General features: G+C 38.0%; 1 long non-coding RNA gene and 2 other non-coding genes across 3 annotated transcripts; all 3 read left to right on the forward strand.

The window, feature by feature from the left end:
* The first annotated feature begins 1,316 nt into the window (after positions 1–1,316).
* LOC122989951 lies at positions 1,317–20,143 on the forward strand. The gene is made up of 4 exons (XR_006405218.1): positions 1,317–1,502; positions 16,655–16,716; positions 17,775–19,716; positions 19,941–20,143. It is a non-coding gene; the product is annotated as an uncharacterized LOC122989951 (long non-coding RNA).
* Positions 20,144–21,743: 1,600 nt separating this feature from the next.
* trnat-ugu lies at positions 21,744–21,815 on the forward strand. Its single transcript has one exon. It is a non-coding gene; the product is annotated as a tRNA-Thr (tRNA).
* A 668-nt stretch (positions 21,816–22,483) lies between these two features.
* On the forward strand, positions 22,484–22,555 carry trnat-cgu. Its single transcript has one exon. It is a non-coding gene; the product is annotated as a tRNA-Thr (tRNA).
* Positions 22,556–25,628: the final 3,073 nt, after the last annotated feature.

Raw genomic sequence — 25,628 nt, forward strand, 5'->3', positions numbered from 1 at the left:
CAACATCATCTGTATAAAATAAATATTTGCGGTTGCATGTACATCGTTGCAAGGCTGATATATATTTTCCAAATGTATTTTCTTTCATAGTAAGAGTAATAACATTATTATTAATAATGGCTAGTCATGAAGCAGAAGAAGCTTCAGTCATTACCACGGCAACGCTACGTCACGCATGCTTCTTACTCATCATCACTCCGTTTTCATTCATTTCTCTCACTGCCACCGACTACAGTAAGTATCTCAACCCAAGGGGTGTTCATTTGTTCAAGAGATAATATTGCTATATAATATTATTTCTTCCGTTGGACCCCAGTCTCTATAGCGTTTCATCCCTGGAGATTAGATTGAGTGTGTTAATGTGTTGCATTAACGTTTTACACAGCTAACCGCCAACCACTTGCCTAATGCAGTGTGCTAATGCTAAGTTAGCTGGCGCGTCAATGTAGCAGATTCGTGTTATAGTTAGCTAGCAGGCTACATGACAACTCCCTGGCACAGTTGGATGGTGGCACTACCAGCTACCTAAATCAATTTAATGCATGTTAAAGTGACATTCAAAGTGCAAGGCAAATGTCAGACGTGTAATTGTTATGGAGATTACCACCACAGGGATGTACTTGAGTAAAATGTGGCCCTGGAATTTTTCCAGAGGATTGGACTGACCACTCACTTCGCCGGTCAGACTGGTCAGACCTAAAACAAAAAATGTGTAATCAAATAGAGTGTCCCGCAGACACTATGGTGCCATATAACATCTCTATACAAAATGGACAGAATGGACTCCCGAGTGGAAAGACCTGCTCATGTATCGGTACTGGCCAGCTAGCACCAGCTGCCAGACGCTATACAAATTTGATGTATTCACGTCATTTGAACAGATGAAGGTGACAGCACCAGCCATGTCCAGACAGGCCTTACTGAAAATGTTGGAGCACAGATCTGTTCAAGCTGGAAGGGTAAATCTGCCTGAATCACACTGAACCATGCAATAAAGAAAATCATATTAATGTATACCTAATATTTAATAGTGGGCATTGCTTTGAAAAAAAAGTCTAATCAAATCTTTTTTAATATACAGACAGGCAGTATCTGTGCTGATACATTTCAGTGCAGCTTCTTTGAATTTTCCTTCCGTCAATACAAAGAAGAGGATATGTGCCAGGTCCAACATGTTGGCTGTCTGCTCAGATGGACATAGAAAGCACTACCATTTTTGCAAATAAAAAGGGTAAATATAGGTAATATACAGACATTTATTTTAGGATTGTCTAAAAAAAACACAGCTAATTCAAATACTAGTCCTTTCGGTTGTTTTTGAGTAGTCATAACAGGCGTTTTCACAAATAATAATAAATGTTATACTTTGTGATTTTTATTATTGACTTTAATGTTAACTTATGGACAGGACTGAGGAGTCGCCCATATATGAGGGCTTGTTCCTGGCCAAGGATGAGGAAGTTGAAGCATTTGTTGACCTTGTCAGGGGCAACATGAGAAGTGTAAGAAAGTTTTGCTTTGTTTATTATGATAGTTTATGCAGGTTTTTTGTTGTTTCTTTTTTACATATGTCAAAATGTGTGTGAGATTTAAACTCATCCATTGTTATCTTTTCTCAATGTCACAAATAACTAACAATCATCGTTATCATCTTATATCATGATGAGTTCAGTGTCTTCTAGAAAGACAATAACTTAAAGAAGTATGGCACCATAGTGTCTGCGGGACACTCTATTTGATTACACATTTTTTGTTTTAGGTCTGACCAGCGAAGTGAGTGGTCAGTCCAATCCTCTGGAAAAATTCCAGGGCCACGTTTTACTCAAGTACATCCCTGATGGTGGTAATCTCCGTAACAATTACACGTCTGACATTTGCCTTGCACTTTGAATGTTAATGCAACACATAAACACACTCAATCTAATCTCCAGGGATGAAACGCTATAGAGACTGGGGTCCAACGGAAGAAATAACAGCAATGTTATTCTATGTTTTGAACAAATGAACACCCCTTGGGTTGAGATACTTACTGTAGTCGGTGGCAGTGAGAGAAATGAATGAAAAAGCAGTGATGATGAGTAAGAAGTGTGCATGATGTAGCGTTGCCGTGGTAATGACTGGAGCTTCTTCTGCTTCATTACTAGCCATTATTAATAATAATGTTATTACTCTTACTATGAAAGACAATACATTTGAAAGATATATATCAGCCTTGCAACGATGTACATGCAACCGCAAATATTTATTTTATACTTATTTCAAATCATATTCAACAGAATTATATGCAAATTCACAGTAAAGCAAAAACTCACATTAACCATGGGTGAGCATTGTAATAATATATTTAACAAATTCGTCATTCCAATGCGGAAGTCATCATCATCATGTTATTGTTATTGAGGGGGAAATTACAAAAGAGGAATTCGTTTGCCATTTTAATAACGTAAGGGGAACAATTTATCTTCCTATAACTATAATCTAACTACCTCATTACATTAAAACGACAGTTATATCATACACAATTGAATGTTTTTCTAAACTAGAAAACAACATTAACCACCGCCCATTGCGTAACGTTGTTGAACCAGGGAATTTGTGTGTCTACCACAACAAAGGATCCTAATTGACTTTACATTGCCATTCTTTCTATGGTACCAGCACATAATTTTAACCCATTACTTGCCACCACCATGGAATGCGGTGTTAAGAGGTCATGGTCATTTCACGTATTTTTGAGATCAGGTTGCTTCGACACATCCCATCATTCATTCTTTTGTATTGTCTTGAGTTTTTGTCATGAAACAGCAGAGTTTTTGTTTTGGTTCATACTGACATTCTTAATCAGTTTGTATGATTATATATAGCTTTTTTAATTTTTAGTGAAGTTAATGCTCTGTAATTAATGTTATCTTTTCAACATTTAAACATGCCTTGGCAATATGTACAGTGTCATTTACAATGTCAATAAAGCTAAATGGTAAAAGCATATCAAAACAAAACAGAGCAAAACTGTCTGAAATGTGTGTGTGTGTGAGAGAGAGAAAAACCATATACATCAGACATTAACACCGATCAGAGTAAGAGAGAGAGAGAGAGAGAGAGAGAGACCACATATACCACGTATTTACACTGAGGGAGTAGGAGAGAGAAAGTGCAATTCAAGATTTACTTACATGTCTCTGTCATGCATGAGTGGGCAACAAATTCAGTGAACTTAATACACTATTAGAGTTACTTACTGGTCGCAGCTACTAGTTATTTGCTACTGTTGACAGGCTAACAAACTCTCCTGTGTAAGTAGCCTCTGAACTTCTATCTACCAGGGCCTGCAATGAATTTGCCTCCTTCTTCACTGACAAAATCCAGAAAATATCAGGTACAGGGTATGCATTGTCCCTGTGTCCCCTTAAAATCAATTCTAGTATGACACAGTTTTAACTAATCAATCATAAAAATCTGGAGGACATTATACAACATTCAAAAATGTTCCAAAATTGCATGGCCTCAGATCTTCTACAAATTATCAAAATGTCTCTTCTCTCAGGTCTCACAGGCCCTGAAAACTGCCGTCATCAAGCAACTTTTAAAAAAAGAACAATCTAGTCATCTCACTAATGAACAATTAAAGGCCCATATCAAACCTCCTGCTTTTAAGTAAAATAATTGAAAACAAACAACTTCTTGGCACTAAACAACTGTTTTGATGTCTTCCATTCAGGTTTCAACCACACCACAGCAGTGAGACTTCTCTTGTTAAGGTCTTGAATGACATCCGCTTAAACATAGACAGTGGCAGAATTGCAGTCTTAGTATTATTGATTCTCAGTGCTGCAATCGACACAGTCAACCACAACATATCACTCGACCTTCTGAAAAACTGGGTAGGACTTTCTGGCACAGTACTGAATTGGTTTGAATCCTACTTAAAGGACAGGGACTACTTTGTGTCTATAGGTAATTATACATCTGAGCGGACAAAGATGACCTGTGGAATTCCCCAAGGCTCTATTCTGGGGCCCATTCTGTTCAACATCTACATGCTCCCACTAGGTCAGATTATGGAAAACAACAAAATATGTTACCATAAGTACGCAGACAACACACAAATTTACATAACAATATCACTAGGGGACTATGGTCCAATACAAGTGCTGAGTAAGTGCATTGAACATATCAATGGTTGGATGTGCCAGAATTTTCTTCAATTAAACAAAGACAAAACTTAAGTAATTGTATTTGGAGCTGAGGAAGAATGATTAAGTCACCACAAACCACAAATACACAAACCAAGCCAGAAATCTTGGTGTAGTCATGGTCTCAGACCTGAATTTCAACAGCCACATTAAGACAATTACAAAGAGCCTATCACCTGAAGAATATATCAAGAATTAAAGGACTTATGTCCTTTGGAAAAAAAAAAAATGCATGGACAAGGATTTGGAAAAACTTGTCCATGCATTTATCTTCAGTAGACTCGACTACTGTAACTATGTCTTTACAGGTTTCCCTAAAAAAATCAATCAGACAGCTGCAGCTGATTCAGGTCTACTTTCTGTTCCCAGAGTCAAAACTAAACATGGAGAAGTAGCATTCAGTTTTTATGCACCGCATATCTGGAACAAGACTTTTCTGTTTGCTGCTGACTTTTAGCTTCTTGTTTTCTACTCTCAGCTTTTTAATGACTGTTTGTACTTAAGTGTTCTTTTATTGTGTGTTTCTTTTGCACTTATTCTCAATGCTTTTAATATTTCTTGTAAAGCATGTAGAATTGCCTTGTTGCTGAAATGGGCTATGTAAATAAACTTGCCTTGCCTTGCCTCAGATTTAATGTGTGGGTCTGTCACCCAGCAGCTTCCACCAACTCTGTTCAGGATGTTTGACTGGAGAAATATCAGATAGTCAAAGGGCAACAGCTGAATGTTGTCAGTAGTAAAAGACCACAAATATGGTTTTCAATATCACTTGGTTACATTACAATGCGTATATTGTAACATTTTGCACATAGAGCCAGAAAACAACATTGTCAAACCCACAACTAAGATAACATTGTAATAATAGCTGGCAATGAGGGATTATCAACAACATTTCAGGTGCGCTCACTTAGACAATTTGGTTAAACTGCTGGCTTGTTTACAACCTGTCTGATCGTCTGACCACTCATGTTTCTTTCCCTGTCTGGTTTCTTTTTAGTGCTGTCACCGTGTTCCCAGATAACAGTAATTACTTTGTTAAATATCATAATCAAAACAATGGCCAAAACTGCTAAAATAAAATCCAAGTTGTAAAAAACTAGAATTATCTTTTAACTGTAAATTACAAAGACAACTAAGAAACATTTAATTCAGAGGCTGCATTCACAAATGCACTGGAAACATGAATATGTTCTTGAGTTAAGTGTGTGTTTAGGCTGTTGACTGCAGTTGAAAATTTCTAGCTGAATTCTAGCAAAATTGTTATGTAGCCTATCACATTTTTAGATGTTACACCCCCAAAAGTTCTTGAAAAACTCAGATGTTCAAATATCATATCCTGTGCATTACTCAATTCTCATGAAATGGTCAGAGAAAACCTAATAATTCTTAAAACTAGTGCAATGCCCGTTCAAAACCTGTTTGAAATGGGCCAAGGAAGTAGATCGGATGAACAGTTCTTGAGATATGCGAAGGACAAACCCACATACATACACACATACATACGTGCATACAGATGATAGAGATTCCTCACTTTATATAGAGAGATGCTTTCAGTTGCATTACAGTATTTAATTTTTCAACCCCGGTCTAACCCAAAGTAGCCTGACTCCCATGTAATGATTCTCTAATACCTTCTATGTGTTGAGGTCAAGACACAAGCAAATGGAAAAAAAGAAACTTCTTGAAACAGGACAGCGAGGCTGGTGAGGCTGTATGACTTGAGAGCCTGAGGCAAGTGTTTTATGGCAGCTTGTCATCTGAAAACGACTTCCAGTGTTTTCCTCCATCACGACAGCTTTCAAGGATCCGCCAAGAAGGACCGTCAGAAATGTTCTTTTGTCCTGGGGGAATTCTTGTGATGCTGCATTGTTTGAAGTGGCTACAAACAAACCAAAGTGGGACTCTTGACTGGCAACCTGTTTATTCTTTCAGTCCTTCTATAGGACATTTTCACCAATGTTCAATGTGTAACAATATAAATGTGATGTCTCCTTACTTCATAACTCTTGCATAAGACACTGTGTTTTTATAAGCTTGTATGGTTTCAAGGTCCAAGTCAGTCAGCAACCATCTTATAAACATAGTGGAACTTTGAAGATTTTATGTTTGTTCCTGAAGTCTCTCAGGGGTATAATACAGATTAGGAGAATACATGTATTCATATAAAACTTTTCGGGGTATGACGTCTCAAGTCAGCAGTCTAATTAGAGTCTATGGACTACAATTTTTGGCTTTTTAATTTTTTTACCATACACGTACAAAGACAAATGCCTGAGGTCATGTTTTCTCAAAGAGCAACTTAACAGCAGCTGAATGTCTTGTTTTTGCTGACCTCCGGTAGTTTTACTTTTCATCTTTTTGTAGTGATGTAAAAGTGCATTCCAGGGTGTGGTCAGTATACTGTGACATCACTGTTGCGTGTGGTTACAAGTGCAGCAGCGCACGCTTCTGACCACACTCAAGGTGCAACAGACTTGAAAATTACAGGTTACTCGTTTCAATTGACGTGATAACCACAATGCTGGCAACAGTGAATAGGGGTAAAATTATTTATCCAGGAGTAGCTGCAGTGTTCACCAACAACCACCAGGTGGCACACGTGACCAATGGAGAGAGAATAGGATTGTGATGTCAGCGCAAGAAAGCATAGCAAGACATTGTAGGATATTAGGACATGTACACTATGGTAAAGACCGAGTAGTTAGTTAGTTAGTAGAGGAGGTAGATGAGGTGGTGTTTATCTTATCCAACTTGAAAACATGGTGGAATGGTGAACGCTTGCTGTATTAACTTTTGTCATGACCAGCGTGGGAAACGAATGTTAATGGAGTGCAATGATTTTTATTGTGTATATTTATTGTATTGAGCCACTGGAAACCATCTACTTAACCTCTTTACTTTTGACACAAACCCCCTTGTGATGTAGACTGCATTAACAGCATTGTTCATATGTTGCATACCATGTGTTTAATTATCCAATACTGAATCTCTTTATTTGTGTAACATAATATTGATTAGCACAATGCTGAAGTAAATATGTGTTAAGTCCACAGTACCAATGTAGTTCAAAAACAACAGGTAAGTAAAGTGGCAGTGTACCCTTTAAGTACTGACATTTTAATTGCAATTGAGTTTAAAAAAGGCAAATATTAAAACAAAGATAAAAACTTGACATAAGAACTATTGCTCAGCTTATTATATTATTATTATTGTTATTAATAATAATAATAACAACTACAATAATAATAATGATAAGTGGCTCAGGAGGTAGAAGGTAGTAGGTCGCCCACTAATTGGAAGATCGACAGTTCAATTCCTGGCTCCCCCACTCCGCATGTTGATGTGTCCTTGGGCAAGATACTGAACCCCAAATTTCTCCTGATGGCTGTGCTATCAGTGTATGAATGTGTGTGAATGGTTAGTTCCCTCTGATGGGCAGGTTGGGACCTTGCATGGTAGCCCCTGTACCCATTTAGCGTATGAATGTGTGTGAATGGGTGAATGTGACACATGTGACGAGGTGGAGACAGATTACAGATTAAACTTGAGTGTATCATTCCCAAATTGTATATGTTATTAATTATTTCTGTGTCAATTGTAGGTCTGAACAAAAAAAGAACCACCAACAACTTTCTTCATTTCAATCACACAACAAGTGTGTGTGTGTGTGTGCTTGGGATCATTTGCTGTGTGCCAATACAATAGGAGGGTTAACTGGGTATTTGAATATGAAGTAGAGAGGTGACTGTGTGTATATCATTTGACCGGTCCAAAAATATGCAAACACAAACCCACTGAACAGGGTCATTTGGAATCCAGGGGTGGGGTGAAACTACTGCAGTTTCAGGCTGAATTTTTGGAGTGTTTCTAAAATGATGCTCAAGACATCGATAACATTTCCATTTGATGGAATGCTGTAACCATAAAAACATTACAGTATACAGTAAACATACAGTAGTTCTATTTAGTTTGTTTAGTTTGAGGGAGAGGGACAGAGCTTCCACTGGTTCCAGGCTGATATACAGTGAAGAAGTAACTGTGTCTGTGACAGTGACTTTATCTGCTGTTAACATCAATCTACTGTAGACATAAAGTAGCCTAGGCTACTTTTGCCGAATTTACAAATAGACCCTAACTCAACTAGGGGCTCAACCAGAGCTATCTGATGATTTTCTCCAAGGGAGACAAAAGATCAAACCTCTTACAGGTTATGGTAGTTTGAGTAAGAATAAGACATGACACACCTCTGTGGGGGTTTCCTGTGGGTGTAAAAGTTGGGTGATGAAACTATGACGTATCTAGGATTCCCTTTGTCGCTGGTCCCCTTCTGTTATGTTACTTGGCTGAATAAAATGCCCTCTTTCACTTACTTTTTGTGATTTGGTCATACAAAACATTACAAACAGGAAAGTAAGATAAAAAAAAACAATCTGACTTAATTTGACTTATTTCTCACATTCCTTTCTTAGATTCTCAAACACATCATTAGCATTTGAGTGTACTTTGAGTATCCAAACCTGTTGAGCTGTGTTCCACTTGTTTGATAACAGGATAAACAAATATACAATGCATTGCATGTCCCCTCATGAAAATCCAATGCCCGATCCTATTGATTTGCTGTAGTGCCAGCTTCGAGCAAATGTATATAAAAAGTATAAAGTTATATACAGCAATCCCCCGCAGCTATGTCTCCGCATTGAGGAAGAGATGCTGTGCACATTTACGTGGGAGGCACAACCGCATAACTTATTTAAATCTCCAGACACGCTTGCTACTGTTTGTGATATCAAACAGTAGCAAGGCGTAAATGTAGCAAAAGTTATGCATTTTAAAACAAAATCATATGAGGATGGATGTAGCCTTAATGTGTTTGCTGTGTGTTTGGTTACAGTATATATCATTTATTATCAAGATTATCTTGATAGTGACTATACTGTATACTGTAGTATATGAAAGTAAAGTCAAGAAGGTGCTTCACAGAAAAAATGTTTATATAGCAATGAACACATTCAATAATTCAGTCACTGAAAAGATTGCAGGACTACAGTAGAAGTCTAATTCTTGCAAACAAATGATGTGTCTGAGAGGTATGTGGGTGCATGTAGGTGGGGGTGTTGGGTACCTTTTCTTTCAATTAAATGTCAAACAGATTAAATGTTGTTTCTAATTTAATTTATAATTTTAATAGAGTCTAAATTACAGCTGTGCCAAACTTTACTCATCCATATTTTGCGCAAATGATGGCGTTAAAACGTAAGAGGGAGGGGAAGACAAGAGGGAAGCCTCCTGCAAAAGAACTAACATTCTCCCCTGAACACTGAGTCGGTGCTCTGATCAGGCTGCCTGGCCAGTGAGCCTGAGCAGGCCTTCTGCCTTCTATGCACATGGCAAAGAAATAAGCTCAATTAGGGTGCAAAATGTTACAGGGGCACCACAAGATAAATATAAAACACAACTGTTTGAGTTAAATATCAGCCGAAATGAAAAGTCTCTCATCAAGAGTAATCATACATACATCATACATACATCTGGTTCCACGGATCCACTTCCTGCAGAGTCAACAGCGCCACTCTGCCATCACTGACCACACTGCGGTCAAAGGGGGTTTATAGTAAAATCCTGTCAGCAGGATTCAAGTATTCTGCTGCAACCTCATCTACAGTCTACAGGCAGTGCAGCCCACAATTGTAAACCAGAGAGGAAAGAGTTTGTGGTGATATATCCTGTATCCTCCCAGCCAGTCACATTAGTTGTATACCTTACTTACTTTAAACACTTGTGTTAATGAAAGTGAGTGTGTCATACAACTGAGAGAACAGACTAAATGGGAAAACAATACAGATGATCCTGGATGGTGACTGAGTGGCAGCTTACATACAGTGATACACACTCCCAGAGATTATTTTACGCTATTCCAGTGACACAGTTGGTGACAAGAAACGTAAAAACACACCAACGGCAAAGGAGAAGATGACACTGATGTAAACAATGCAGGTTTTAAATCATTTTTAAAATACTCTTTTATAAATGCATTATGTAGAAGGAAATGCATTCAACACATTTTCTAGGCCTCAAGGATACAATGCGTTTTGGTGACTGAATGTAGACAAAACATTGTTTGCCTCCGGCAGAACTCCATAGTGTACCTTTAATTTGTTTACATGACTGCATCAATTGACAATTTTCTGTAATAATCCCGTTTTTCATGACAATCCAGAGAGACGTTTAGAGGTCTTTTAAAAAACATGACTTAGTTATTTACACACCCTCTTTTAAACTGAACTTTTTCCAATCATTGTAAGGCATGATGCATGCAGCCTGGTGGGAAAACCCAGTTTTTAAATGTTGAAACTTTTGGGTGAAAGAGCTGAAGACACAGAATAAAGCAACGTTCCATCTTCAGGGTCTGTTTTTCAAGAATGTAGTATATGCATACATGAATAAATAATAACTTCTTCAATAGCGTTCTACTTTTCCAGAATGTATGTGAATTTATTAATACACAAACACTACCCCACACACTGATGTGGTGACTCTGTTATAACCATTTCACATTTTAAAGATGCAGCCTTTTTTGATGATATACAGAAGATATGACTGTGAGAGAACCGTCCTTTTTAAGCGAGAGTTGTCCTTTGAACCTCAGTTTAAGATGCTCTTGACTTTTAAGTCAGTTGCCAAGTGTGTGTGTGTGTGTGTGTGTGAGATGAAAGAAGAGACAAAAGAAAAAAAGAGCCCATTGCTTTATATACTGAATATATATGCATGTTTATGCACACAGGCCAGCCCTGCTTTTTTTTTTAGACTTTATCTTTTTGTTGTCTGTATGATTTAAGAATTTGAAATTGCAGTGTATGGAATGATTGAACTTGCAGTTTGGTTTACATGTTGCGTGTGACCCCTGATTTCTCAGCAGGAGAAAAAACATTTATATGGAAATGAATTGTATATATCCATCAGTCTGGCATTTATGTAATTGTGGCTTGGCTGGCAAAACATTTTTTACTTTCACTTGATGTCACAGCTGTCATCCATTCATGCATTTATTTTGCAAGACTAATTTTGTGCCCATTTTGTATATAGTCAGCTTTAAAAGTTTGAATTGAATTTCTTGTGTGAAACCCAATCATAGACCTCTACGAATAAATCCACAGCCTGTAATGAATCTGTAGTTTCCTATTTTTACCACACGGTAAGAGGAGCACTGTCTTTTGTCTTAATCTCAGTTTTACTCCAGTTTACAGTGAAAGAAGACAAACTTCAAGCCTCAGGACAATGAAAACAAGATCATTTAAATTGGGGTGACCACATGTCCTGATTTACAGTCCTGGTTTTAAATGGAGCATCCAAGTGTCCTTAGGAATATCATAAATATATCAATATGTCCCAGTTTCAACTAGCTGTCTGTGCAAAATACACACAAGAGTCATGATAGTTGTCATTTTCCCACACATAGCCTAGCACAAACTTGACTCACAGGCATCAAAATCGCCACAAATTAGTTATTTTAACTTTTTTCCTCTACTTTAGAATCCTCTGCATAGAAAAAAAAATGTCTGAACTAAGCAAATCAAGTTAAAAGCACAGAAGCACACAACACACAAGTAACGTTAGCATGAAATTCCTGCTGTTTCAGTGTCACAAAAGTTAAGAGCACAAACGCACTCATTCTGATTAATATTCGTAAGCATGTATGAAAATCCTGCTGCTTCCTCAAAATATAGGAGACATGGGACTGCGAAAGCTTCCCAAGAACTATCGACACATTACTGAATAACACACTCAGTAATGTGATTAGGCTACTTTACTTTTTCAGTAGTGTAAATTCAGTAACTCTGTTACTCAGTGTGACATCAATGTGGTCTCTGCGTTCAGCTGAGAGATCTGCCTGGTTAGCTTGGTGCAGGAGCTGGAGGTGAGCGGTTAGCCTCTCCGAAAAAGGAGAATTGCAGCTCACAGTGATTCCACAGTTGTTTCTATAAGCCAAAAGTAGAAAATTACCTGGTTGGGTTCAGAGTTGGAGGGTGTGTGAGCCCCACGGCTGTGAGGACTAGAGTGCAGTGTTGCCAACTTAGTCGCTAGGTTTAGTGACTTTTCAGACCCCTTTAGTGACTTTTTTTCTCAAAAAAGCAGCTATTGACATATCTAGTGACTTTTTGGAAGGATCTTAACTCCTTTCCTTGTAGGGAGACCAGTATTTCTCCATGAATGAGAGCTAATGTGGCTCTCTGGACTGACTGTCAGTGGGTGGGACAGAGAAGCAGCACCTTCAGTGGAGCAATCATCAGCCAGACAGAGTCATGAATGATCTGTGAATGTGTATACCTAATGACCAATCATTGATCCTCATTGTTTTTATTCTAAATCATTTAACTTTACTAAGTTTGATTTTGTTTTGTCAAAACAGACAGAGTAAACAATAGTGAATTTATTCCAGTGCATGATCATCTCTCCATTCATGATACTTCAGTTGATAGTTGATACAACAGCTTGCATCAAACAGTTTTTTAGGTCGAGATGCACATTGAGGAGCTGCTTGAAGAAATGGCTAATGATATAGTTAGTTACAGTCAGTTTAGTTTAATTTAACTTGATTTTCTTTAGATTTTTAAAAATATTGTATGTATGTTATTACATCATGATGTCACAGATATGCAAATTAGCATGTGGCATCATCTAGCGACATCTAATGACTTTTCCTGCAGGCTTTAGCTACTTTCCACTGAAAATAGTTGCTGCTAGAGTGCTGTTACATGCAGTCACCATGGATAAATGTTGAGCTAGTTACTGATGGTCAGAAGATATCTCTATATTGCAGGGCTGCTTGTTAAACTGAAAGGCCTTATTTTGTATTCCTACTCGTTAAGTATAGAGGATGTGACTTGTGGGTTAAGAAGATTTGGAGTTGTTTAAACGCATCTGTCACAGAACTGGACTGAGAAACAAAAATGGCTATACTTTTGCTGTTGTGTACTTAGTAAAGCAATGTAATTCATTTTTCAGTGGCTTATCTGTAATGAGTAATTGATAAATCTGTTCAGGTAACCTATCTAACAATGTGTATAACACAAATACTGTGTCAAGTATGCCACATGTTCTTTCATTTCGAGTGTCAAACACAGATTTCCACAGTTGTTGCAGTGTTGGGTAAGACCGATACATGTGAAGCAATGAACCCATGTATCACTTTCATATCGTTTTTTTCTCTCTCGCAAGTCATTCTCTCTAGTAAAGTGACTTTATGTGCACAGCTTAATCTTCTTCCCCCACAGCCTCCTCCCCATCATTCCTCTGTTCCGACAAACCTAAATAAACAAACTAATGCATGCACTTTGCATTTTGTTTACTGCTTTTGCAATATTGTAATGCAAGCAATAAAGTCAGCGAATAGAATTTAAAGACAGAGATTAAATTGCGGCGAGAAAAACACAGCTCGTCTGATGACGCTGAGGTGCTTTTTTCTTTGTTGTTGAGAAAGAGATGTAGGAGGCAGAGAGAGAGAACAAAGAAAAGAAAATTGACTAGAAAATGTACTGTCATTATATACCTATGGTTTATGAGCCTCCTTATTGTAGTTAACAACACAGTGTGAAGAGAGGCTGCTGATGTGGACTACTCATCTTAATTCATAGTGGAATGATAAAAAAGGAAGGAGGCAACGAGTGAAGGAAGAAAATTTGATGAAAAGGAAAGAAAGTATGAAGAAAGAATATAAAAAAGAAGGGAAAATAATATGAAAAAAATGGTATATAAGAAGGAACTAGAAAGGAGGATGAGTCTGTGATGTCATCACTGACAGCACTGGCAAAGTATTGTGATTGGACAGCAATTCTACAACTGTAGAGCATTTGGAGCACTTGGAGATATACAGTATATAACTTAAATATTTCCTTTTTCATTGTTTTTTATACAAACCGCTGTATGCTTTTATTCAGTTCTTTATACAATAAAGTCAAGTCAAGAGTACATTGATTGTGTCAATTCAAAAGGCTCGACATGATTAATGCTTTGAATGCTAGGGATTTTTTGTTTTGCTTGTTTATAATTTTTTTAATTTATAGACTCATGACATAGTTGCTATATGTGTCACCCAGGCATGCTATATATTGTTTTTTTCAGAAAGTTAAGTGATTCAGAAATGTGATCATTTTGCATGTGAGTAGTACAATACATGCTTCAGGTGACTTTTTATGGGAAAAAATTCATTATAGTGAATCTGCTCCTTGCTTCTTGACTCTTCAAGTTTACACACAGGTATGGATGTAGCTGTTAAAAGATCTACTGGGTTACTTTTACTGGTGAAAAAGTCATACATCTGTTGAATATGGACAAAGATCTGTGAAAGGAGACTTTTTTCTATGATTTAGAAGTAGATTTACTGATGCTTATCCTTGGCTGAATCCTTGGCTGAGCCCAGACCTCAAGTGTTCTCATGGAGATGAATTGAAATTCCAGACCCTGTAAGTCAAGTTTTTCTGAACAGTTCTTAATGGTATCGATATGTGCGGGTCTGCTGATTTAAACAGCAGCTACAACGAATCTGGTCAGAATGCTTGGTGATATTTTCCCTTTTCGTGAACTGCTAATTTAGTAGATTATAATTTACATAAACAAACAAATCCACATTATTAAGCCTATAGGCCTATGAATATTCTGTGTGCATTATCAAACTTCAACTACATCAATAAACTTATGCAACAAAACTGAAAAAAGCTAATGTCATCAAAAGTGAATATGGTAGATACCATTATGATGGTGATTAAGCGGAGATCCAAGCGGAGTCTCTGGAAGTCTGCAGAAATTCCGTTTTAGGCCCCTGGTGGACTTGATAAATTGTGGATTTGGACAGACTTTGGCAATCACAGACTTCCTGGGAACGTGCCCACAAAGTCCAAAACTCTGCATGTGCGGTGAAGTCCAGACATTTGGATTCAGCTCTTAACATATCTCAGAGCAGTGCACATCTTTGCAAAGGGTAAATTCCATAGATTTTTACAATGTGTGATTGATGTGTGTACTCTGGTTTGACAGAGTTATGGACAACAACGACCAAAAAGCAAATAGTGCCAACAATACTGCCTCACAAACAACACCAACCGTATAACTACATATGCACAAGTGCAGCAAATTTTAAATATGTCAAAATATGTGATGTAATTAAACCACTAAGGAGTGTGAGATCAGGGCGAGTGACAGTGAGAGAGACTTTGTGAGGTGATCTGGGGTGTTTGTCTTAGTTGCTTATCCAAACCCTTGTGCTTCTGGCTAGCAGAATGACATACAAGTACATGTCTGCCCTCAAATTTTTCACTTTGTGAAGCCAAGTTCTGAACTCCTGATCTTCACACCACTTTTCCTTAAATGTGCAAAAATACTTGTTAGAGCCAAGATCAAGCAAGAGCATTTTTAGTTATTCCAGGAGGCTTAAATCAATTCCAAGAGGTGGCTTTTTGACATTATGTGACCGAAGCATTGAACTTTGGTCACATGATAACAAGTGGTCACATAAGGAGAGAAGGTAATCCCTGTGTCTGCTCAAAGATGGCCTCTGATATTGGCTTTCGACCCCTTCCCACACCTGAAAAGTAAAGTTGGAGTGGTGTATGACATCATATGTTACAGTTGTGGGGAACACTACATCAGTTACATGACAATGACTCCAAGGAGTCTTAAAGAAACACAGAAACAGACAATATCAGCTCTCTGTGAACACCAGAACAAAACAGCATCCACTGGGAAGAGGTCAAAAAAGAGGACATTCACATCTGACACCAGAAAACATCTTTAAATGATTTTTCATTCAACTGATTTTTTCCAAAGTTCAAGAATTCACTTCTACTCTCAACTTAAATGTCACCTGCTTGACAGTTTAATAAGTCACAATTTGTTTGTGTTTTAATAAACGATTATTGTTAGCTTGGCCAGAGGTTATTATGTTATGTGCGATGCCTAAATGTTCTGCAATTATCAACCCATTTTCTAATGAAAAACCTTAATGTAAAATACTGCCAAACAAAGTCCCATCGAATCATTTTTCATTTCATTTTCTTCATTATTTTCAGACTTCAACAGAGCAAAACAACACTGGTGGTGGTAATTTCTTAATGTGCTGTTAATGCATATGTAGAATATACACTGTGATGGAGGTGTTGCATGCAATATGACAGAATAATGCATCAGCAACAGAATCTGTGGTTTAGAATTGTGAACCTCCACTGACAAACACCAAGTGTCATCCAAATTCTTTTTGGACAATCCAATCTTAGCGGGTCTGTTGAAAGCAATGCTGTCTTACTCTGAATTGTTTACCCATGATTAAGTACCTGAAGAGCATCCTACTATTCTGACAGTAAACACAACTTGTCACACATTCAAGTGCTTTAGTGTGGAAAAAACATAACAAAAAGGATTCTGTGACCAAGCTGTGTTGTTTTATTTGTCAAAACGGTTTTGTTCTTCAGTGACAGAATGATGAAGAGAAAATATGCACTGCAAGGGATTTTGCCATATCCAAAATGACAAGGTACGACATCTTTCTCCTGGTCTCAGACTGAGATCTGTCCAAACTATCAGCAAACATAACACAACATCAGTGTTTAATTTGACAATTAAATGTATTCTAAGACATGCCACACACCACCTGTATGATCAGTTGAACAGGCCTTTTTCACAGAAGACATCTCTACATGTCACAGTAGGAAAAGCACAGGTGTAAATGATAAAATTAACTGTTTAACTATTACTGCCAGCTGCTGTGGCTGCTTGTAACCTTTACCTCTGAAAGCTTTACAGCAACACAATTCATCTCAACTTAGACAGTATTTTAGAATCTCAGATTTTACATACTCATGCAATTCTGTGCTGATAGAGCATTGCTAACCAATTTTAAGGTGTATTTGTACTGTAGTGCCACCTATGGGTGACATGGCATTTGCCACGAAGATTACAGTCTTGGTAATTTATTTAGAAATGGCTTCAAAGACTACTAACAGCAATCATGTTCATGTAAACAGAACTGCGCTCCTGTCCTATATATATATATATATATATATATATATATATGTGTGTGTGTGTGTGTGTGTGTGTATATGTCTTTTTTTCTCTTCTGTTCTTGCGACTCAATGCTATTTCTTCCTTTCTGAAGATTATTGAAGGTTATTTTGCAAAATGCTCCACTTTTTCCAAGTTTGAGATGTAATGAGGAGCTCACTCCCAGTGCAGCCATTATGTATATTTATTTTTTTTTTTTTATTTTATGGCATTATGCCTTTATTATAGCAACAGTGGAGAGATGACAGGAAATGACAGATGGAGGGCAATGGGGCATGCCCACTTATGTGTTTTTAATAGCTTTTGGACAACAATGGAGGTCTGCAGCTCAGAGGAATAAGATATATCAGACTTTGCATACACACACAATACTTGTAAGCAGTGTTGGGCAATGACTCATTACTTTGTTACTTGTTACAGCAATATTATTACTTTTTTCAGTAATGGGTAATGTAAGGGATTACAATTTGAAATTCAGTAATTATATTACAGTTACTAATCCCAGTAACACTCTGTTACTTTTACACATAGGAGTTGGTGTCATCGCTGTCTTGCTTTCTTAATGGAGGGTTGATATCAGTGTGGTCTCTGCGTTCAGCTGACAGACGGCTCCAGAGGAGGAGAAATGCGACTTGTGGTAATTCCAAAGTTGTCTTATTAACATGTTGTGTGTTCTTAGCTGGCTTGCTAACATTATCCATGGGTACGCCTACATTCAGGAATCACCTGACACTGGTTTAGTTCAGAGTTGGAGGGTGTGTGAATTGTGCAGCTGAGGGCAGGACTTCTGGAGTGCCGTGTGCAGTCACTGAGGCTATGCTAACAAGCTGTTGTTGTCAGTAAATCCTTCCAAACTTTTTCCTGCCTGCTTGTTAAACCACAAATATCTTGTTTTCTTTCGACATGTGTTAAATACAAAAGATGCAACGTTTGGCTTTGGAGGATTTTGAGTTTTTTAAAGGTGCTGATGGAGCTGACAGCTGAGTAACAAAAGTAAAGTAACGAATAATGTAACATATTTCTTTTGCTGCTGAGTGCAAATGTTTCTTTGTTAGTTTTGTCAGACATTCGCATTTGTTCAAAAAATGAAGTGTTCAAATGTAGGCCTAAAGTAAGACAATATAACAGCTATCCTAGGTTAGTAATTTAGGTGAGTGATCAGTTGTCACAAAACCACAATGTTCTGTGCTTCTGCTCTGAGATTCTTTGTAATTTTCCATTGTCACTTGAATTACAATGTAAGCAAATGGACGCCACAGTAGACTGACTCAAGACTAATAATAGTGATCGCAAACACAATTGAGTGTGTATATCTGTGTGTGTTGCTGCTGACATGTATATTTCCTCTTGTTTGTGACATTTGGAGTCTCAGCATGTGTTTTCTCTGTGAATACACATCCATGCTTCAATGCTCGCATGTGTGTCCTGTCAGTCATGATAATGTTTAGGCAACATGATGTTGGAAAAAAGCTCCCAGCTAATACACCTGAAGGGAGAAGCATCACAGTATTTTAGAGCTTCATAAACTCTCATGTTTGTATTTGGATATTTCTCATATGTTCCTTTTTTTCTCTTCTCAGAAAAGAAATTCCTGATGTTTGTGTGACTCTGTGTATGCCTTTGTATTAAACTATATCTCAAGTAATGATCCAAGTCTTAATGATCGCCAACCTAAAACTGAATTCAGGCACAAAATATAGTATGTATATCCAAGAAACAATGATTTCAACAATATTGACATCATTGGGCCTCATGTATGAATGTTTTCTTATTTTTCTATTATATTTATATATAGTATAAAGCAATAAGAGGAAAATAAGAAAAACCTATGTGGGATTCATGAAATGTGCACTGACAGCCAAGTCTGTTATTACTCACCTGCGTATGTTGATGAATTGTGTTTGATCTTAAATTGGATGTGGCAGCAGACCTAGGTGCCGTGTGCAAACCACCAAACCATCAAGCCACAGCAATTTGATGGGTAACATTAAACTCAGACAAAAGAAGAAAGAAAAAGGAAAGGAAAATGCCACCTAAGGGCAGCAAGAAGAAAAAAAAACTTTTCATCTGCAAAGATAGAAAGTCTACTTAATTAAATTTCGTTAAGGAAAAAAAACTTATTTTCAAGTGTGAGCAGTGGGGTCACCAGTCCAGAAAAGCGCAAAGCATGCACCATTGCAATGAATGCTATATGTGCAGAAGAAAGAACTCTTAGAGAATTTAAAAAAAAGGCTTGATCTGAAAACAGATGATAAAAAAACAACTGTCTGCTGCCAGGCATACTATTAAAGCCACGGGAGGGGGCCAGGAAACTGTCAAGACAACGGACGTGGATGAATGCTTCGGAGCCATCATTGGAGAGGTTTCTCTGTTGGGGGTGCAGTCTGATATTCCACTGGACAGTGACCTACCACAGCCAGGAAACATCCCGACAGCAAACCCCAGGATCAACTAGCACCATCTGCAGACAATGGTAAGCATCAATCCAAATTTTTAATTCTCAAAGGGAATTTAGTTAAGTTGATTCCCTCACTTGATTCCACATTAAATGTATTTTTTAAGCACACTTGAATTTACCTCATCTATAGCCTACCATGCCAATTTCTGTTTTAAGCTACATTCCCATTTTAAATCATTGCTATATGAATAAATAAAACAAAAAACATATGTATTAACAGTCTTTATTTTATTATTCAGATGCATCTGGCACTGGTGCGCCAACCACCTCCCAGAGTGCACCTGGACCATCAAGATGATCCACCTGAGCAGAGATCATCTCGGAGTCGGTCCTACAAAATCAAGAGAAGATATTAGAGACTCTTCAGCATATCTCTTCCGTTTTTTCACAGATTAGAAAATGAAACTTTTAAAAAACAAGAAATAAAGACCATTTATCAAATGTTAAAAAAGTGAAATAAGTCACATGTCTCTGGTCAGGTCCTACCTCCATGTCTTCAGGTGGTGGCAGGTGGGGTGGGGGCACACCATATTGTGCAGAAGACAGCAGGCCATGGTTATTTTGCACACTTTTTCAGGTGTGTATAAAAGCTTGCCACCTGCTGTGTCTAGGCATAGCCACCAGCCTTTTAGTATACCAATAGTGCGCTCCACCACTGGGTGAGTGCACTTCAGTTTCTGGTTATAGGCCACCTGCTGCTTGGTTAGTATGTGATGTCATAAGCCATGGTAGTAGCGGATAGCCGCGATCACCTAAATTAATTAAGTTGGATTTATGTTGAATGGTAATAATGCAGACTTACGACAATTCTAACATATTATAATACTTACCAATAAGCCACCCATCTCCAGCAGCACCTCAAACCGCATAACCACCTAACTGTTGTGCAGTGTGAAAGAGTTGTGCGCTACCCCTGGCCAGCGGGCCACCACATTCAAAATGTTATTCTGTGCATCATATATTATTTGGAAGTTGATTTAATGGAATTGTTTTCTATTGAGGAAGGGGAAAGGATTTGGAGATGGTGCCTCAACACGTACATGAGCACAGCTGATTGCTCCAATAGTATTGGGCAGTCCAGCAATGGCATAAAAATCCCTTTTTATCTGGGTCTGCTCAGCAGCGGTATATGGAAACTGAATGTACTGTGGAGTTAAGTGGATGATTCCCTGGAGAACAGTGGACAGAGATATGCCAGACCTGTCACCAATCTCTCTCCAGAAGGTCTCAGTAGCCAGGAAACCGATAGTGATGAGTACTTGCAGATGAGGTGGAGGGGGATTATATCATTTTGTCTTGAGGCTCCAAAATGGCACACAGGTTTTGAAGAATCTGCCTTGGTAATCAAAGACGGCTTTAGAGCCACTTATCACTGAAAGCAAACAAATCTGCTTGATCTTTACATACATGCTCTTCTCTCAAAACTTGGTCAAGAAGTAGCAAATAAGCCATTGTGGAGTCGGTTGGGCACCACTTCATACCATTTTATGTAGCAAATCCTAATTAATGACATGTGCTGTCATAATTAATGATTGAATATGTGTGTGTGTGTGTGTGTGTGTGTGTTTGAGTGTGTGGGGGCATATTATAAACAATACTACTTGCTGGGCTCCATAAATAACAATAACAACATTTATGCAGACTTAAACTCTCAACCATTGTGCTTGTGTCAGGAATGTGGAAGATTTAGATACAAACTCAACATTAACTTTGATTTCAATGTAGAAGTAAAGTTATGGGAGACAGAACTGATAATCTTCTTTCTACCACTCTGAACACTCATACACAACAGCAACAGGACACAAAGAAAACACACACAAAACACAGAAAGAATATTGTGTTGGCATGGTGGCCAAATGCTAAGGTGTTGATCTTGTGAACCAAAAATCATGGGTTCAGTCTCCATCCATTCCTTAGAGAGCCTGCTTTCACTTACTATGATGCATACTCAATTACTCTCCTTTAACCAACTGTAGGAACAGTCCTTATTCAATCAGAAAGTAGAAAGGTAAAGGCTGGGGAAGAATGGCTAAAAAATAGAAGGCATGGTGGCCAAGTGGAAAGGCGTTGGTCTTGTAAACCAAAGATCATGGGTTCAATCCCCATCCATGCCTTTGAAGCTATATGAAATTTCAGATGTCCTTAAGAAACTCACTTAAGGCTCAGGTGTGTTTGTGAAAAACTTTCTATCACAGAGAAATGTGATTGTTGTTTAAATTTGTGGAATTGACTAGTGACTAACACTGTCGGTTTCTCTTGGACAGTATTCATAAGTCCAAATGTAGTGCAAATTAACTGAATTTTGATCAAATCTGCATAAGAAAATGTGTTTCCATCCCAAGTGGCAACTATCACAGCTTGAGGCTGAAGCCAGTGCGGAAGTACCTTTGAGTGCAGTGCTATCGATTGCATTAAAATGACGAGTCTGTCTGTATTTCATAATCATATACAGACAGCAGTGTGAACAATATAAATAAAACAAAAACTCTTTGTACAGTAATTCTTATATTTCAACATAACTGACTCAGATTAGCCTTAGTGAGCTAAACAAGGAGTTAAAAGGAGTCACAGAACTCAATTGTTGTACAGAGACAAGGAGCAGAAAGAGAAAGAAAAGAGAAACTGAAGTTTCTGGTAAGTTGGAAATCAGCCTGAGATGTCCAGCTGGCCTTGCATAACTCACACACAGATTGTGTTGATATTGCAATTAATTTTCCAGCCCAATGATGTGTATTGTCTCATTTTTTGGCAGGAAAAAAACACTAGAACTAAAATGATGCAAGGCATGGTGGCCAAGTGGTAAGGCGTTGGTCTCGTAAACCAAAAATCATGGGTTCAACCCCCATCCATGCCTCAAAGCTTTCCTACTATCAGCTTTCTTTCGTATGTATGTTTAAACATACAAGGAATTTGAATTTCTATCAACTCTCAATGTACTAACCCTGATGGAAGCTGGTCTCTGGGCAGTAGGCAGTTTCACAGTCAGCCCAACAGTTCTGACTTCCTCTCTCCCGCATACGTGCACCTGATACTCTGCTGCCATTTCTCCTTATTTGATTGTTTAAGCGAGATCACCATTACAATTTTACTAGTTTTTTAAATGGATTTTTAATACCATTTGTTGGATTTTCCTGGATCTTTCTCCCTTAACATGATCTGCATTTTATTCGCTCCGGATTGTCATTTATTCACTGGAGGTACTACTATCTGTCAGCTGTTAGCTTGTTAGCCGTCTCCAGGCTAAAAACATTAGCTCTCCTTGCTGAGGGCTTGAGGAACCCACCCGGTCGTGGTGTGACCACTTGAGCGAGCGGGTGAACAAAGATGGAGTCGGCTGCAGAGATCTCCGACATTAAGTCTGAAATTTCATCCATTGAAGCCTCATCAATGACCTCCAGTGACAGTTAAACTCCAAGAGCAGCTAGCTGCTTTGCTCAGCCCACAGGGATACCTTCTCTTGGGCTTCGGCAGTAAAACAAAAGAGGAGAAGGGTTTATATAAATATATATATATATATATATATCCTATCCCACCCTTTTCAAACCCCAGCTATACCACTCACTATACTGGTTCACACAAGTATGGGACCCTCTGTCAATAACTAACCAAATAGTTAATTGGAAAGATCAGTCCTGTTATCTCCAGCCAATCACAGCTGCTTCTCAACCTATGAGTCTCACTGTGCCTGTTAATTTAGCCCTCATAAATGCAAGATTTTCCATTTCTATTTTTAACAGAGATGTGGCTTAAGTCTGGTGACATCAGTTCTTCTGCTGAGCTTTGTTCCCCGAGTTATGTGTATTTAAATCCCCCCAGACTCACTGGATGTGGGGGTGGACTTGCTATGGCTCTTAAAAATAATTTTGACTGTAGCTTCATCTCGGTGGAGAAACCTCCCAGCTTTGATGTGCTGATGTTCAAAGTCAATTCATCATTATCATCCTTACTTATCATCCCCCTAAAACCCAATAGTAGCTTCTCATCAGATTTATCTGATTTTATTTCCTCTGTTGTTCTTAACTATGGCAAAATGTTATTGGTTGCAGATTTTAATATTCATGTGGATGACCCCACTTTGCTTCAGAAGTTTTAAGTATTTGTGATCTTTTAACCTGAAACAGCATGTATCACATCCCACACATGAATGAGGCCACACTCTTGATTTAGTTTTTTTTATGAGTTTATCTGTTTACTCCCTCACCTTGAAAGATTTTGTCTCTGATCACAAAACTGTCTTGTTCTATATTGCCCTTCAAGTAGCTGTTCCTTCCCCAAAACATACAGTTCACTCTTGCATCCTTAATGAGAGATCTGCTTATAATTTGTCCTGTTTTCTCTGCCCAGTGTAGCAGCTTAACTAAGTTTCATGATGTAAATGAACTGGTTGATCAGTTTAATGTTTTATGTTCATCAGTTTTAGATTACATTGCCCCCATTAGAGCAAGGTGAACGTGCCAGTCAAATCCACCACTTTGGGTAAGTGATGATATTCGCCAACTAAAAAGAGAATGTAGAAGAGCAGAATGAAGGTGGAAGAGAGCTAGCTTACAAGTCCATCTCCTTCATATGAGAGTTATTGTCTGCTTATAATTTATTAATCAAAAAAGAGAGACTTATGTTTTTTACAAACCTTGTAGCTGCTAAAAAGCATAACACTAGAGTTCTGTTTAGCACCATTGATTAACTTGTAAATCCTGCTTCCTCAACTATTTTGGCCTCCTCTGTTGAAGATTGTGATAAGTTTTTTTTACTTTGTTGAGAAAGTTAAGGGTCTCTCTCCCTTTTTTTTCATTATTCATTTATTAACTTAATTTTATTAACTTTTTTGCATACTCATTTATCTATCTTTTATGGTTTATTTTTGATGTGCTATTCATCCCTTCATCCCAATCATATCTGATTGTTGGGACCACCTCAGACTGGGCTCTGGTGACTGGGAGGGATTGGCGGGTTTGGGAGGACTGGACTAATTTGGGGCAGCCTGAAGTCAGAAGACCTGTTCCCCGTTAAGCCCCTCTCCAGATAGAAAGCTGCTCCTCAGACCCAGTTGAACAGACCCGTCTTGTAGAGGTGGGGGCTGTTCTAAAGGGGATCTGACCTCCAACAGGCCAACCACCTCCTATGGGTCTGGTGGCAGCCTAAAGCGGGCGAGAGCAAAGAAAGCAAGCAAGAGGAGAAGGGAAAAAGAGCTATAAAAGAAAAATTAAGAAAGGATCAAACAAGCAAACCAACAAAAATAAAAAGAAAGGAGAAAAAGGAAGAGAAATAAAAATAAATTAATTCACAAAATTATGCCCTGTCCCAAATGTCCTGACCTGACCCGCCCTGGATCCATCACAGCACCTCTTTGTCCTTAGAGCCCAACCAGGGCTTTCTTCCTGTGGTTAATACTATCTTCCCCTTATGCTCTTTCTCCCTTCTATATCTTTCACTCAGAAAACCCACCCACCCATCCACATAAACACATTAACACACACACACACACACACACACACACACACACACACACACACACACACACCTACCTACCTAAACACATGTATTACAATAAGATAATCTAAGGCAAACATCATGCTTTTTTTTCTTTAGGTTTGTGCTTTTCATTGTCATTCTTGTTATTGTTGCTTCTGTTTTGCCTTTTTTTTCTCTCTTTTGTTTTGGGTTGTTTGAGTCTATTTCTTGTTTTTGTTGGTTTTCATGTTTTTTACTTGTAGTGCACTATAAACAAACAAAAATAATTTAAAGGAAAAAAAACTATGGTTCAGCAAACAAGAATGAACAAGACTGTTTCTGTTTTATACAAACTAAATTTTCATATTTTTCTGATTTTCTAAAAATCAGTTGCATTTTCTAAAACTGACATCAACCTCATACTCGTGTGTGATCTTTTTGCCACTAGAGGGCAACCTTTCTTCAAATGTTTTCTT

This window comes from Thunnus albacares, chromosome 10 (assembly GCF_914725855.1).
Source record: "Thunnus albacares chromosome 10, fThuAlb1.1, whole genome shotgun sequence".
NCBI classification, from domain to species: domain Eukaryota; kingdom Metazoa; phylum Chordata; class Actinopteri; order Scombriformes; family Scombridae; genus Thunnus; species Thunnus albacares.